Raw genomic sequence first — 14,425 nt, forward strand, 5'->3', positions numbered from 1 at the left:
AATAATATATTTAAAAAGTATATTTTATAGAAGAGAAAAAAATATTGTTAAAAAATATGCAATAAATTTTAGTTCTTTATTGTTTAATTATGTAGTATTTTCGAACATTCGAGGGAAACATAAAATTTATTAACAAAACACTGCATCATTATTGTTCAGGTACCTGTTGGACATAATATTTTGCTTACAAACATATCTCGTTGCGCTAATTAGATGCAGTTAAAAGTAAAACATGATTGTACATATTTCAACGCGAGGGAAACGCAACCGACTCATTTGAGAATACAATCCTTCGTCATACTGATGAAAACAAAGAGGAATGTTATTCTGAAATAATGAACAGCATAAAAAAACACTTTGCACGTTTCTTTTAGCCTTGTTACAAATTCTGAATAACGCCGTCGAGATTTTGCAAGAAGTCCAACTTTAGAAATAATATTTTGAAAACTGTATAAAAAATTAAGCAAAGTCATTAGATTTTCTGCATAATTATTACTTAAGAAGATAATATATAATAATTTTCTCGCTGTCCTGTATTTCAAGCATTCTTATTATTGTCCTTAGATTTTTTTTTCTAATGTATGAGATTTATAGGCTGTTAAAATATTAAAATATTAATCTAGAAGTACAAAAAAAATACCGACTAAAGCTGTCATATTAGTAAATAACTGTTGATACGTTTTAATGAAAAACGATTATATATCCCCTTCGCACCTGTGAGTGCTGAAATGTGGCTGAAATGGTCAAACGTGCTGAAAAGTTTTTCATTACGATTCACGCCATCCATTGGAACACAAGAACTGTGCAAGAATATTAGAGTGTAAAAATCCGCAACTTTACCCCAAAAAAGTGATACGAGAGAGGCCACTTTCGACGCACATGTGACAAAAAATATATCTAACAGGTACCTAAATAATAATGCTTTGTTAATAAATTTTTGCAGTAAATTTTACATTTCTAATACTCATAAATATTATATATTTAAATAATAAAACTTAAATTTATTGCAGATTTTTATTAATATTTTTTTAAAAACTGGTAAAGAATTTGAAGTGATCATAATTTTAATATCATAATCGTGAAATTAGGCAGTTAATTATTATAGCTAATTATTTCTAAATAAAATAATATATCCATTATATTTTCATGAAAACATTAAAAGAGATTTTGTATGTAATAGTAAATATTTCAATTTTTACAAAAATAAAAGAGCTAAATAAAAAATATTTTTATCGCATTAACGATGACGATTAGCATTCAACAATTTGAAAAATATGAATATTCGATATATATATGTATAAATATTTTGTCCCCGCTTTCCGAAAGAATGTACGTGATATTTCAAGAGACACGCAATCCAGAACATGTTTCATACGCATCTGTCACACGTGTCCGTATCATTCTCGTGAGTTGCAGATACAGAACCTCTAAAGCATGCATGAGCTGCTAATTTCGCGGAATTTTGTAATTACACTTTTTCCTCTCCGCGGGAACCTTTCCACCCTCTTTCATCTCGCACGAAACTGCTTAAATTACGCTGATTTCACACTTCAGCGGCCGCAGATACACGCGCCTGTACATACGTCCCGCTAAAGCCGACCTTTGACTCTTTCCCCGAGCGACTAACGACCAATTGGCAATCCGGTCGAACTAGTTGGAAACTAGTTCCTACCGAGCTGACGTCGTTATTCCGGCTTCCATTGGATCTCGCCTCGGCTTTTTCACCCTTTTCGCTACCTCGCATGCTCTGTAGACGTTCTTATCCTTGCTCGCGCCGTGTCAAAAGTCAATTCGCCATTTCCCATAAGAAGCATTAAAAATCATCTCATGTTAATCAGAAATAAAAATTAATCGTAAACAGGCACCCTTTTTAACACCATTATCTACGGACGAAGATATTAAAAACAAAAATAATCATAACTTGTTGTAATTCAGAAATCATTGACGAAAGATAGAAAACAAATTCTCTAGATTATAAGCATTAAAATGTTCAGATATTTATAATTATTGCACTTTTTTATATTTTCATAAATTTTGATCAATAAATTTAGCGCTCTAATTAATAAACTACTAATTTTCAATTAAGAATTTTAATTCATAAATGATAGTTGTGGAAAACGTGTCTGTTCTTAATTAATTTTTCTTTTTTTTTTTTTAATAAGATCCATTTTTAATCAGGACAGTGCCAATTTTCAGACAGGTACATGTACTTTTAATTTCCTGATACTATTGTGTGTGCCTCCTATTTGTCCATAAAGAAATACTGAAAGTTTCATCTCTAATTTCATCGCCGTATCGCTTTGTGCTTGACTCACTACGAAATTGGCCTTCTGTAAAATACGCTTCAATACTTTCGTGCTAGTTCGCGCTTTTTAAATCCGACGGAGCTTTTCTATACATTACTCTCCAGCAGTAGGAAGAGGAATATACCGATCAATTTGATACCTTTATTTCCTACCGTGAAAGTTGATTGAGTTGCTGCAGGTTGATTGAATTTTTTTCACGTGATCGAATGGAATCAACGATTGTCCGGGGGATTTAGTTTTCAGCATCAAGTACTTCAAATTCGCGACCAGGCGAGAAATAAGTCTTAATATGTGTATATAATGTTGACATAACGTAAGTCATAGTACACGATATTGATACAACAAACTAAACAAAATAGCTACTATTAAATAATCCATAGAAGTTCATCTTATTAACATATATTTCTTTCATGCATAATTATTTTTTAAAATTCGGAAATTCTTTTTATATTTCGTGCCATTTTCTTATTAATTTAATAATTATTAATTACTTGACTAATTACTTATTGCAGTGAGGAAAAAGGGTAATACAAAAAAAGGATTTTATAAAGAAAAGATTTTAAAAGAAAAAGAAAAAGGAACAGCAATCTCTAAGTTATGATCGATGAACCAAGTTATAAATCTTCGTTTTTGCTTTCGTATTCCGTATTCCGAAGGATTCAAGTTTTTCCGATGACATTCGTGCGATCGGAAGAATAAAAATTTTATTCCGTCGTAAGATCGCTCGCACTGCATCAAATTAGAAGGATTTCTCGGGTTTCCCCGGTTGCCGACAGCAGACTACATCTCTCATAGAATGGAATTTACTATCGCGTGACGGACTATCGAACTTACGACAGACGCTTATCGCCAGAGAATGGAGAAAGTCAAAATTGACTTCCGAGATATCGCGGATGCCAATGAAAAGTCGGCGACGGGTACGAAGGGATGATATCATCGGTTAACGCCCGGTCGCTGCTAATTCGTCGATATTACTTCGGCACTTCGCCGAGAAGTTCGCTGAGAAGGAAAAAGGGGATGAAGGAGCGAGTAAACGCGCCCGGTACCTATGCGAGTTTGAGTCACGGCTGGATACGAGAGGACTTGCCGTTCTTCTAAAGTTATCGGGCTCCGCTTTGAGAAAAAAAGAAAGAAAAACGCGGCGAAGAAGCGGGATTACACTGCACTCATTTCTGCTGAAGACTTCACGATCCAACGTAATAGAACAATACTAGTTGAGAAAGTTGGCAATTTTCAAAATTAATTACTTTTCTAAATAAAAAAATTTACCGAAGAGTTTACAGGGGAAGAAAAATGGAATGAAAAGTATAAGGTACACATATACTAATAGAGTGTATATAATTATTTTTTATTTTAACTAATCATTTTTCAAAAGGAGAGAAATCAGTTTTTAAATTAAAGTTCTTTGAAAACGCGGCGGATTAAAATTTCAAACTTGCTTTCCTCAAAGTCTTTACTAGACACAAACTCGTTATTTCTTTTGAGATGTACATTTGCTCGTTGTTTGAGTATATGTATACGTATTTATATTCACATTAATTCGTTGGACATACCGTATTTTACTGATACAGCTGAGAAGTTATTCGCGACAGATCTAAAATACGACAAACGCATGGAAAAAAAAGAATGGGTGAAAAATAGTGGGAAAGAAAAATGAGAACAAACTAATAAAACCATCGGCGTTCTCCGCAAGCTCAATTTCTACGGAATGCAAGCGAAGCACGATCTACTTTTCTACTTTATTCTTCGACGTTCGGTCGTTTAACCCCTTAGCGCTACAGTGTAAAAAGATTCCAACGTGCACTTCCGGATTGTATCATACTTGAATTCACACGTTGTTATAACACACTTTAATAAATGACCAATACCTATCCGGTAACGGATTTAAATTTGCAAGCGCCGGTATGACGAACGATGAAGACAAACTTGTTTTATTAGTTTTCAATATTTTCTCGTCACTTGGTCGTTTAATTTAGAAACAACCGTCCAACAGATTTTGTAAATTAGTTTTTGTAAGCATCCACGAATCATTAATTATTATACAGGGAAGCTTTCTCTTAAAATTTACCCTCAAAATCATTGATAGTCGAAATTACATGGTATTTTTCGAAGAATTTTATCATATTTATGCATATATATTTTATATCACATCAAATTTTATAAAACGTATTTTACATTTTAGCGTGGTAGATAATAAATCATAGAAAATCATATAAAATTCTTCAAAAAAAAAAAATTATCTCACGATACAATTTTAAGGGTAAATTCTAAAAGAAAATTCTGTATACAATAGTGCATCACAAAATTCGTTCTCTGAAAATGTAAACTATGTATCAATATATATTTTAAAATATTGTAGATATTTAAGAGAGTTCCTCTGCTCAGGCTCGGCACAACAAGTGGTACAGGGGTTCAAGAAAAAAAAAATTCAAATGACCATTTTGTTGCCTTTTTTGCTGAATATGGTCTAAACTTTAGAATAGTGAAAAATGTTTATTCTCAATTTTTAAAAAAATTGAGAATAAACGTTTTTCACCCTTAAATAACTAAATACAACAATTTGAAATTCATATTATATCACTAGAACACATTTACCACACTTACGTGCTGTATTACTTCGATTATTGTAAACGTTTTTTATCTTATCAATTATTTCACTCAAACGAGCAAGTTCATCGTTTCAAAAATTTAACAGTACTTTTCTGGACAGCTAAGATGTATTATTGTAAAATTTAACTAACATCTGTTCATTATATGTTTAATACGACAATAAAAACTGAAAAATCGTGAAAATTCATCGATTTCCATAAGAGCCCATGTTAATAAAATATTTAATATCTAAATAACTAGCTAGTTCAGATTTTTATAAATTTTGACAGTCAATTTATATCACTAATTTGAACTTCTCTTAAGTTCATTAAACAAAATTTCATAAAAATTTGTTCATTTTGATTTAGCAGCGGAACTCCCTCAATATCCAAACGATTCAACTTTTATTTAAATTATTATATCTCATGTAGTATTTCTGATTAAACAAGTCCTTTTTAATGTTATTTTTTTTAATTTCTGACTAAAAGTGTAAATAATAATTATAAAATTAATTACATATATTAATTATATTTACAAATCTAATTTTTTTCAAAGCAAATCGCCCTTTTATTATTTTTTATCTTTTAAACAATCCACATAATTTGATTACTTAATATAACCCAAAGTAGGTTATAACCGTATTTTCGGAGAACTATTTTTCCCAGAGTAGCAAATAAATATAACGGATAAACGTCAAGCAACGAAAAGATTTTACATTTATTCGATATCGATTTAACTTAATTATCAAAACTTAAAATCAATTGTTACAGCCATTGATGAGATAAAAGAATGTATGAGCCGCGTTCATCTCGCATAATAACTGTAATAAACCATACTGAAATTTACGCATTAACTTAACGCGAGATACTATCTTCTGCCTCTTGATTACGTAAAATCATTACGGGATAAAAAAAAGTCGAATCGGGAAGTTTAATATTAAACACTTTAATATTAAAAAATTTTTTTAATCGTAAACTCTAACATTAATTGTAATGCATCGATCTTTCTCTTACATTAGTTAACCTCTCTACTCGTGTTTTGAGAAGGTCTGTTTTCGCTCCTTTGAGCTCTGTGTTTAGTTTAACCAAATCGTCAAGTTTCTAATTATTCCGTAAATAGCGTCTCATAGAAACTACCAACAATATGATTTACATAGAAGTCCAGCTTGCTACAATAATAGGTTTCCCTTCACCTTAATTGTCTACAAATTTTTAGACTTAAGACTGGCATATTATTGACTAAAAATGACAACATAAAAATGAAAGAGCTAATATAAGTTTGCAAATGATCTTAAAATCTAATAATACTTTTTTGTATGAATTTTTACAATCTCCAGCTCTGACGCAAACTGTGCACCGCATATTCATCGATCTTGAGACACACCCCAAGCAAACACTAATACATAATATTACAATTAAAATTGACGTATACGTAAATAATATTGACACTCGTAATAATGTTAATGTTAAAATACTAACATAAAAAATTTTTGTTTTATTTTATTTCTTTTCTATGACTGTGCTGAGTTTAGACTTAAGTTACACACATACACACACATATACGTGCGCGCGCGTATGCACACACATGCACACATAATGTTTTATATTTTATAATATCTTTAATAAAGCATAATAATAAGAGAATAATAGGGTGTACAAATTTTATTTTAATTTATAAAACTTTTTAATATTATTTGTAGAAAAACCATATTCAAAAAATGTATATTTCTTACGTTAATACCTTTTACTTAAAATTATTATATGCCTTTCCATGCACTTAAATCTATTTCTGCGTAACAAAAATACTCTTAAAATAATTTTATCTGGTTACATTGTTTATTTTATTTCACGCGTATACTTTAAAATTTAATTATTTTTTAATTTTTTCAGAAATAGTAACTTTGTGCTAGCATAATTATTTATACACACTTCTTATTTTAAAATAATAGAAGAAAATTTGCATTTTGGATTTTAATTTTAAATTAATACAGTTTTTAATATTGTAGGTGTATGTGTGTGTGTATTTAAAATTATAGTTATTGTGGGTGTATGTGGGTGTGTATTTAAAATTATAGTTATACAATATTTTTAATACATGCTTGGATAAAATTAATTAAAATCATAAATGAGATAAAACTGTCATGTATAATACAATTAAATTCAACAAAAAAAAAAGAGAAAAATAGAGAGAAGAAAAAATAGGTCAATAAAGTCATAGCAGAGATTTAGTGCTCAATAATATTTCTTATATGATTTTATATACATTTTCTAATTCTTTGAACTTTGTGCTATTACGTTTGGTCTTAAATGTAACTTTTTGAACCAGAATAATATCACAGTATTAAACTTATATTCAAATTATTAATAATATTAATTAATAAAATAGATGTTAACATGCATCTATTATATATTTTTTCCCTTCCTTGAAATACTGTAAAGAAAAATTATTATAAAAAATACCTCAAGCGTAATTTAAATTTAATTCTTTCTACGTTCCGTGCAAGCGTTTTTAGCCAAATCGATCGCCAAGAGGCACATAATACCATTTGAATCATAGGAAGTAATCACAAAAAAAGGCAATGCATACTCTGTACTTATATATTCTTGACCTTCAGAGAACAAAATATTTTATTATAGATTAATTTTAAATTTCCGAGTAGCAAACTGACGTTTTATTTGTCATTTTGACGTCATAATGACGTTAAAGATGTTATTTTAAAGTGTAAGATCACGCAAACAAGTATAAATTAGCCCGTTTCTGACTTTAAAAGTGGCACACGTCGTTTCAAAAAGTCCGAATAGATCTTTGCAAGTACGATAAAAATTAAACTAAAAAATTTCAACATTTACATTACAATAGCTTGAATTAATAAATATATAATTGTTTTGATAATAAAAGAAATATACATATGTATTCTCATTCAACATACCGATTATATACATATACAATATATATAGCGAAGAGTAGTGTTGACTTCAGTAGAATTTTTCTTTATCTACATTCTGTATGTACATCTCCTGCAGATCAACTTAAATTCAATATAAAGTATAAAACGGTTAAACACCTAACAAACGCATATTATGAAGATATCTGTTTATTCTTCTTTAACGCGTCTATGATAGTAAGAGAATTATTACTAAAAATATAATAATACGAATTTTATGGAGAAGATGATATTACATTTCAGTTAAAATGTCATAAATGTAACAAAATTTTTTAACTTTCTAAAACATTTTGTAAAGACCTTTTTATTAAAGTCCTAATTAAATATCACGTTGGCATAAAAATTGGTACTATTATATTACTATAGTAATAAAAAAATTGGTAGTATTATATTACTATAGTAATTGTCTTTTAGTATACGAAGTTATATATTTTGCAAAAGTTATTATTTTTTAATCTTTAACTTTATAATAAAATTTTATATTTTAAACTACAATTTTTATAAAAACTATTAAAATATAAAAAAATAATCAAATCCATTATTTGTTACGATAACGATACAATTTAAAAAACAAAATTTTGCAAGAAACAGGTTTAAATGTTTCAAATAATTAAAACTTTAAATTACAAAATTATAAAAATGTCATCTTTAAAAGCGATTTTGTATATCTAACTTCTTAAAAAAAGGTATAAAAAAGCGCCAAGTATACGCGCGCATAAAACATCTTCAAAAATCTATTTTTGTACGAAATAATTTTAATTTAGCACTACAAATGTACGAAATTTTAATAAAACTGTCCCCCCTTCCTCCAAAAAAACAAAAAATTTATTTTCTCTGCAAAAGTAAAGGTATGAAAAAAATGTGCAAACTATGAAAATAGATGTTTATACGAACTAAAACATCCACTTTCACAATTAATTATTTGTACAAATATTACAAGTAAATTGAATGGTTCTTCTCTTCGCCAGTAAATAATTAACAAGATGATTTTATTCGCCACAACTGGCCAAATTTGTTAAATAGCATCTTTATGTTTCGACCATAGTTTTTTTTCTCAAGTAATGAATAATAAAATTACAAAGCCATACCTAAGACATTGTGTCTAAAACGAGCCCGAAAATCTGAAGAGTAAATTAACAAAAAACTCAATATACGCTGCATCATTATTATAAGTTAAAAGTTAAATTTAAGGGTTACAATCTTATGTGCTTCGTGTGTCATGTGGAAGATACAATTATACATAATTTAAGTCGATAATCTCGTCTAATACCGTAAGTTTTGAGTCATTCGCACAAGCACGTCAATGTTGAGACACAAGCAAATAACGACTGTGTGTCAGTGATATGTTAGCACGAATTTAAGTTGCTTTTATTATTATGTCGTATGTCCCGGTTACGAGATCGGTGGTTCCTTTGCAAATTGATCGTGTTGTTATGTTTCTTGATAAAAACATTTCGGCTATTTCTCTTTCATGCATATGTTTTTCTTAAAATTTCAGAATTAGGCCAATCAAAATCATGGTCCAGAGACATACGGTGCTCACTCACTACAGAGTGGTTGTCAATATGTTTCTTAATATCGGCATTGTGTTCTTTAAAATGAGTTTCTAAAGTTCTCTTTGTCTGTCCTATATAGGTGGAACTGCATTGTAAATAATCGGAAAATAAAACTCGATAAAACTCGTGACCTTGTGGCTAAGGCAGTTCAACAATTCTTCGTTAAAACAAAACGTGTAAATTATGTCGATAGACACATCTCCAACGAGGTCAAAAAACGTAATAAGTTCTTGCGCACAAATGATATTGTTGTCACCAAAACTGATAAAAGTCAGGTAACGGTAATCATGGACAAAAATGCTTACATCAACCAAATAATAGATTTACTTAACGATATAACCACATACATTAAAATAAATAAAGAACCTATCAAAAAAATCACAAACAAATTCAATAATCTGATCAAATCTTGATATGACGGCGACATCATCGATAAACCTACGTATTTACAATTAATGTATATTTTAAAAGTAACTCTATTTAGTTTACCCCAGTTTTTATATGCAATTAATTTAATTGTTAGTTCTATTAGTTTCGTATTCAATAGACAATTCTATGACCAGATCTTTGGTAGCCCTGTAGGGTCTCCGCTCCCACCGATTCTCGCTAATATTGAGTGATCTCGAGGATTGTTGTCTCGGTACTCTCGATTTCTCAATCCCTGTCTTTTATAGATACGTAGATGACATTTTTGCAATAGTCCCAAAATCCAAAGTTAATAATGTACTTAATGTACTTAACGATTCCGGTACCATCCACGGTTGAAATTACGGACGAAACTGAAAATAACAATTCTATTAATTTTTTAGATATAGCAATTATCAAAAATGGTAATAAGTTATTGACTAATTGGTATAGAAAAACCATGTTCTCTGGCCGCTATATCAATTATTTTTCCAACCATCCACATAAATATAAATTAAACACTATGACTAATTTAATTGATCATGCTGTATTATTTTCCAGTCCTATAATTCATGATTATAATATTAACCTAGTCCAAAACATCCTCTGTTAAATATTCGTTATCCCATAAACATGATTAATAAACAGATCAATAAGTGATTAAATAAATTGGAACATTGTAATAATATACATAAGTTTAATGATAATAATAAAACAACCATTGTAGATAATAAAGCATACATAACTATTTCGTATGCAAAAGGACTTAGCAATAATTTCGTGTGTTGAGGGATTGTGGATTTAACGTACTGTACAGTCCAAAAAAAAACTTGATTGCATTATAAAGAAAGCTAGGGAAAGATAAGTTGGATCCTGACAAGCAAACGGAAATTGTATATAAAATTAATTGCTTGCAATGCAGTTCCACCTATATAGGACAAACAAAGAGAACTTTATAAACTCGTATTAAAGAACACAAAGTCGATATTAAAAAGCATATTGACAACCACTCTATGGTAAGTGTATGTCTCTGGGCCATGATTTTGATTAGTCTAATCCTGAAATTTCACACAAAGAAAAACATACGCGTAAAAGAGAAATAGCCGAAATGTTTTTTATCAAGAAACATAACAATACGATCAATTTGCAAAGAGACACTGATCTCTTAACCGAAACATACGACATAATAATAAAAACAACTTAAATCCGTGCTAGTATAAATCCGTGCTGCCTCAGTCGTTATTTGCCTGTGTCTCAACATTGACGTACTTGTGCGACCGACTTAAAATTTACGGTATTAGACGAGATCATCGACTTAAAATTTAAGTCTTAAATTATGTATAATCGTATCTCTCACATGACACACGAAACACGTAAGATTGTAATCCTTGAATTTATAACTTTTAACTTATAATAATATCGCGGCGTTTTTTATATTGAGTTTTTTTGTTAATTTACTCTTCAAATTTTCGGGCTTGTTTTGGACACAATGCCTTAAGTGTAGCTTTGTAAGTTTAAACGTTCATTACTTGAGAAGGATCAAAAACTATGATCGAAACATTGTGAAAGAGCTATTTAACAAATATGGCCAGTCGTGTCGAATAAAATCATCTTGTTACAAATAAATATTTTAATACAAATTTTACTATAAAAACTTGGCGCCGCTAAACCAAATAATTTGCTTTAATACAAAATCGCTTTCTTACAATCTAACTTACATAATAAAATAATAATTACTTAAAATTAGAATTTTTTATCATAGAAATCGTAATGGCATTATCTACGTATAACATTATACACGTACGCTTGAGAAAAAAAGAGAGAAAGAGAGAAAAAGAGACATATTCGAACGTACGCACGCAAAAAAGATTGAGATATTAAAAATCGCTTCCTTATAAACAAGATTATATACTAACACACATACACACATACACACACCCGCGCGCGCGCATGCACGCGCGCACTCACACATTCTAATGCACGCACAAAAAAAAGAAAGACAGCTGACAAATTATTTGGTTTAGCGACGACAAGTTTTTGTAGTAAAATTTATATTAAAAAATTTATTTGTAATATTGGTTCAAATAATTATTTGTAAAAGTAGATGTTTTAGTTCATGAACATCCATTTTCATAGTTGGGGCATTTTCTTCATATCATTACATTTGTAGAGAAAATAAACTTTTTGTTCTTTTTGGGGCAAAAAAAATTTTATTAAAATTTCGTACATTTGTAGTGTCAAATTAAAAATATTTTGTACAAAAATAGACTTTTGAGGACGGTATAATTTACATAGAAATCCAGCTTGCTACAATAATAGGTTTCCCTTCACCTAAATTGTCTACAGATTTCCAGACTTAAGACTGGCATTTTAGTGCCTAAAAATGACAACATAAAGATGAAAGAGCTAATATAAGTTTGCAAATGATCTTAAAGTCTAAGAATACTTTTTTGTATAAATTTCTACAATCTCCAGCTCTGATGCAAACTGTGCATCGCATATTCGTCGATTTTGAAATATACCCCAAGCAAACAAATGATACATAATATTACAATTAAAATTGACGAATAATTTAATAATGATTATATCGTCGAAACCTTCCTTACGGACAAGTCTCGGTATTACTCTTTTGGGTAAAGTAAATAATGACACAAATAATATTCGAGCCAAGGGAAAGTTCCTTTATTGCTCGAACGGAAAAGCCAGATCGGTATAAAAACACCTTAGATAATGTACAATGTAGTGAATGAGTAAACACGACGAATCGTGATAATTATTCGACTCGCATATAATCTTGATGATCACATGAGTAATTAACGTCAGTGAATCTAGCAACCCACCACTAAAGAAAATTCGGATCTACCGTATAATTTTCTGCTAATTATCTCCTAATTTTCTGCCGTAGTCCCGAATTTGTTACTCCTACCCGGTTACAAGAAATTAAAATCAAAAGTGAGAGTGCTAGCTTCACGTGACGCCCCCACTAATAAATAAAACAAACAAAAAATCAATTATATCAGAATTTTCTGCTCATTTTAGGCTTTAAAAAACTGTAAACAAATATTAAAAATATCGAACGGTTATCCTAGTACCGGTACTCAGAAACAATATACCGCAACATTATAGGAGAAATGATTAGAAAAACAAGTTACCAAGACAAATACCAGGACAACTTTAAAAGTTTTCCTTCAATCAAATACTCGTCTAATATACAATTAGAAAATTTTTAATTTGCAATACTTTGCATTTTGGATTTTAATTTTAATTTAATACAGTTTTTAATATTGTGTGTGTATGTGTGTGTATTTAAAGTTATAGTTATACAATTTTTTTTAATCTACATGCTTTTTAAATACATTTTTAATACATGCTTGGATAAAATTAATTAAACTCATAATTGACATAAAACTGTCATGTATTAGGTGCGCAACTAAATTCTCGCTGTTTTTCAAAAGATGACTCCAGCAATAAACGCTGATCGATTGTGACATATCCAAAACGTCATAAACTAAGCTTAGACATATGGTAAACAAACCGCTTTGACACATTAGTGATTTTGTTTTTGCATCATATACTTTTGGTTGTGTGAAAATGTCTGATTTTGTGCCAAATAATCGTCATTTGCGGGAAGTGTTGCTTTTCTTCTTTCATTCGAAGAAAACGGCGGCTGAAGCGCATCGAGAACTCCAAAAAGTTTACGGAGATGCTACTCCAAGTGAAACAATGTGCCGTGATTGGTTCCATCGCTTCAAAGACGGTTATTTCGATGTTGACGACCGTTCGCGTTTTTGATGGGAACAGGGCGATGTTATTTATTATGAGCTGTTGAAACCAAATGAAAACATCACTGGGGAACGGTATCGAACTCAATTGATGCGATTGAGCCGAGCACTGCGCGAAAAGCGGCCACAATATGAGCAGAGGCACGAAAAAGTGATTCTACAGCATGACAACGCTCGGCCTCACGTTGTCAAAGCCGTTAAAACCTACTTGGAAACGCTCAAATGGGAAGTCCTACTCCACCCGCTATATTCCCCAGATATTGCGCCGTCCGATTATTACTTGTTCCGTTCGATGGCACATGGTCTGGCTGATCAGCAGTTCCGCTCATATGAAAACATCTCAAAATGGCTTGATTCGTGAATAGCCTCAAAAGACTAACACTTCTACCGTCACGGTATTTGAGCTCTGCCAGAAAGATGGGAAAAAGTTGTCGCTAGCGATGGGCAATACTTTGAATAATTCATTTGTAACCATTTTTTCACAATGAAATTGCATTTTCATCAAAAAAAAACAGCGAGAACTTTGTTGCGCTATTACAACTGAATTCAAGAAAAAAGAAAGAGAAAAATAGAGAGAAGAAGAGATAGGTCAATAAAGTCATAGCAGAGATTTAGTGTTCAATAATATTTCTTATATGATTTTATATACATTTTCTAATTCTTTGAACTTTGTGCTACTAATTTTGATCTTAAACGTAACTTTTTGAACCAGAATAATATCACAATATTAAATTGATATTCAAATTATTAATAATATTAATTAATAAAACAGATGCTAACAAGCATCTATTATATATTTCTTCCCTTCCTTGAAATACTGTAAAAAAAAATTATTATAAAAAG

The 14,425-nt window shown here is 30.2% G+C and overlaps 1 long non-coding RNA gene across 1 annotated transcript; it reads right to left on the reverse strand.

The window, feature by feature from the left end:
- Window positions 1-12,458: 12,458 nt before the first annotated feature.
- On the reverse strand, window positions 12,459-14,347 carry LOC105838928. Its single transcript, XR_001139260.3, has 2 exons — window positions 13,791-14,347; window positions 12,459-13,622 (listed from the first exon to the last, which is right to left on the reverse strand). It is a non-coding gene; the product is annotated as an uncharacterized LOC105838928 (long non-coding RNA).
- Between the last annotated feature and the right edge of the window lie 78 nt (window positions 14,348-14,425).

This window comes from Monomorium pharaonis, chromosome 2, assembly GCF_013373865.1.
Source record: "Monomorium pharaonis isolate MP-MQ-018 chromosome 2, ASM1337386v2, whole genome shotgun sequence".
NCBI classification, from domain to species: Eukaryota; Metazoa; Arthropoda; class Insecta; order Hymenoptera; family Formicidae; genus Monomorium; species Monomorium pharaonis.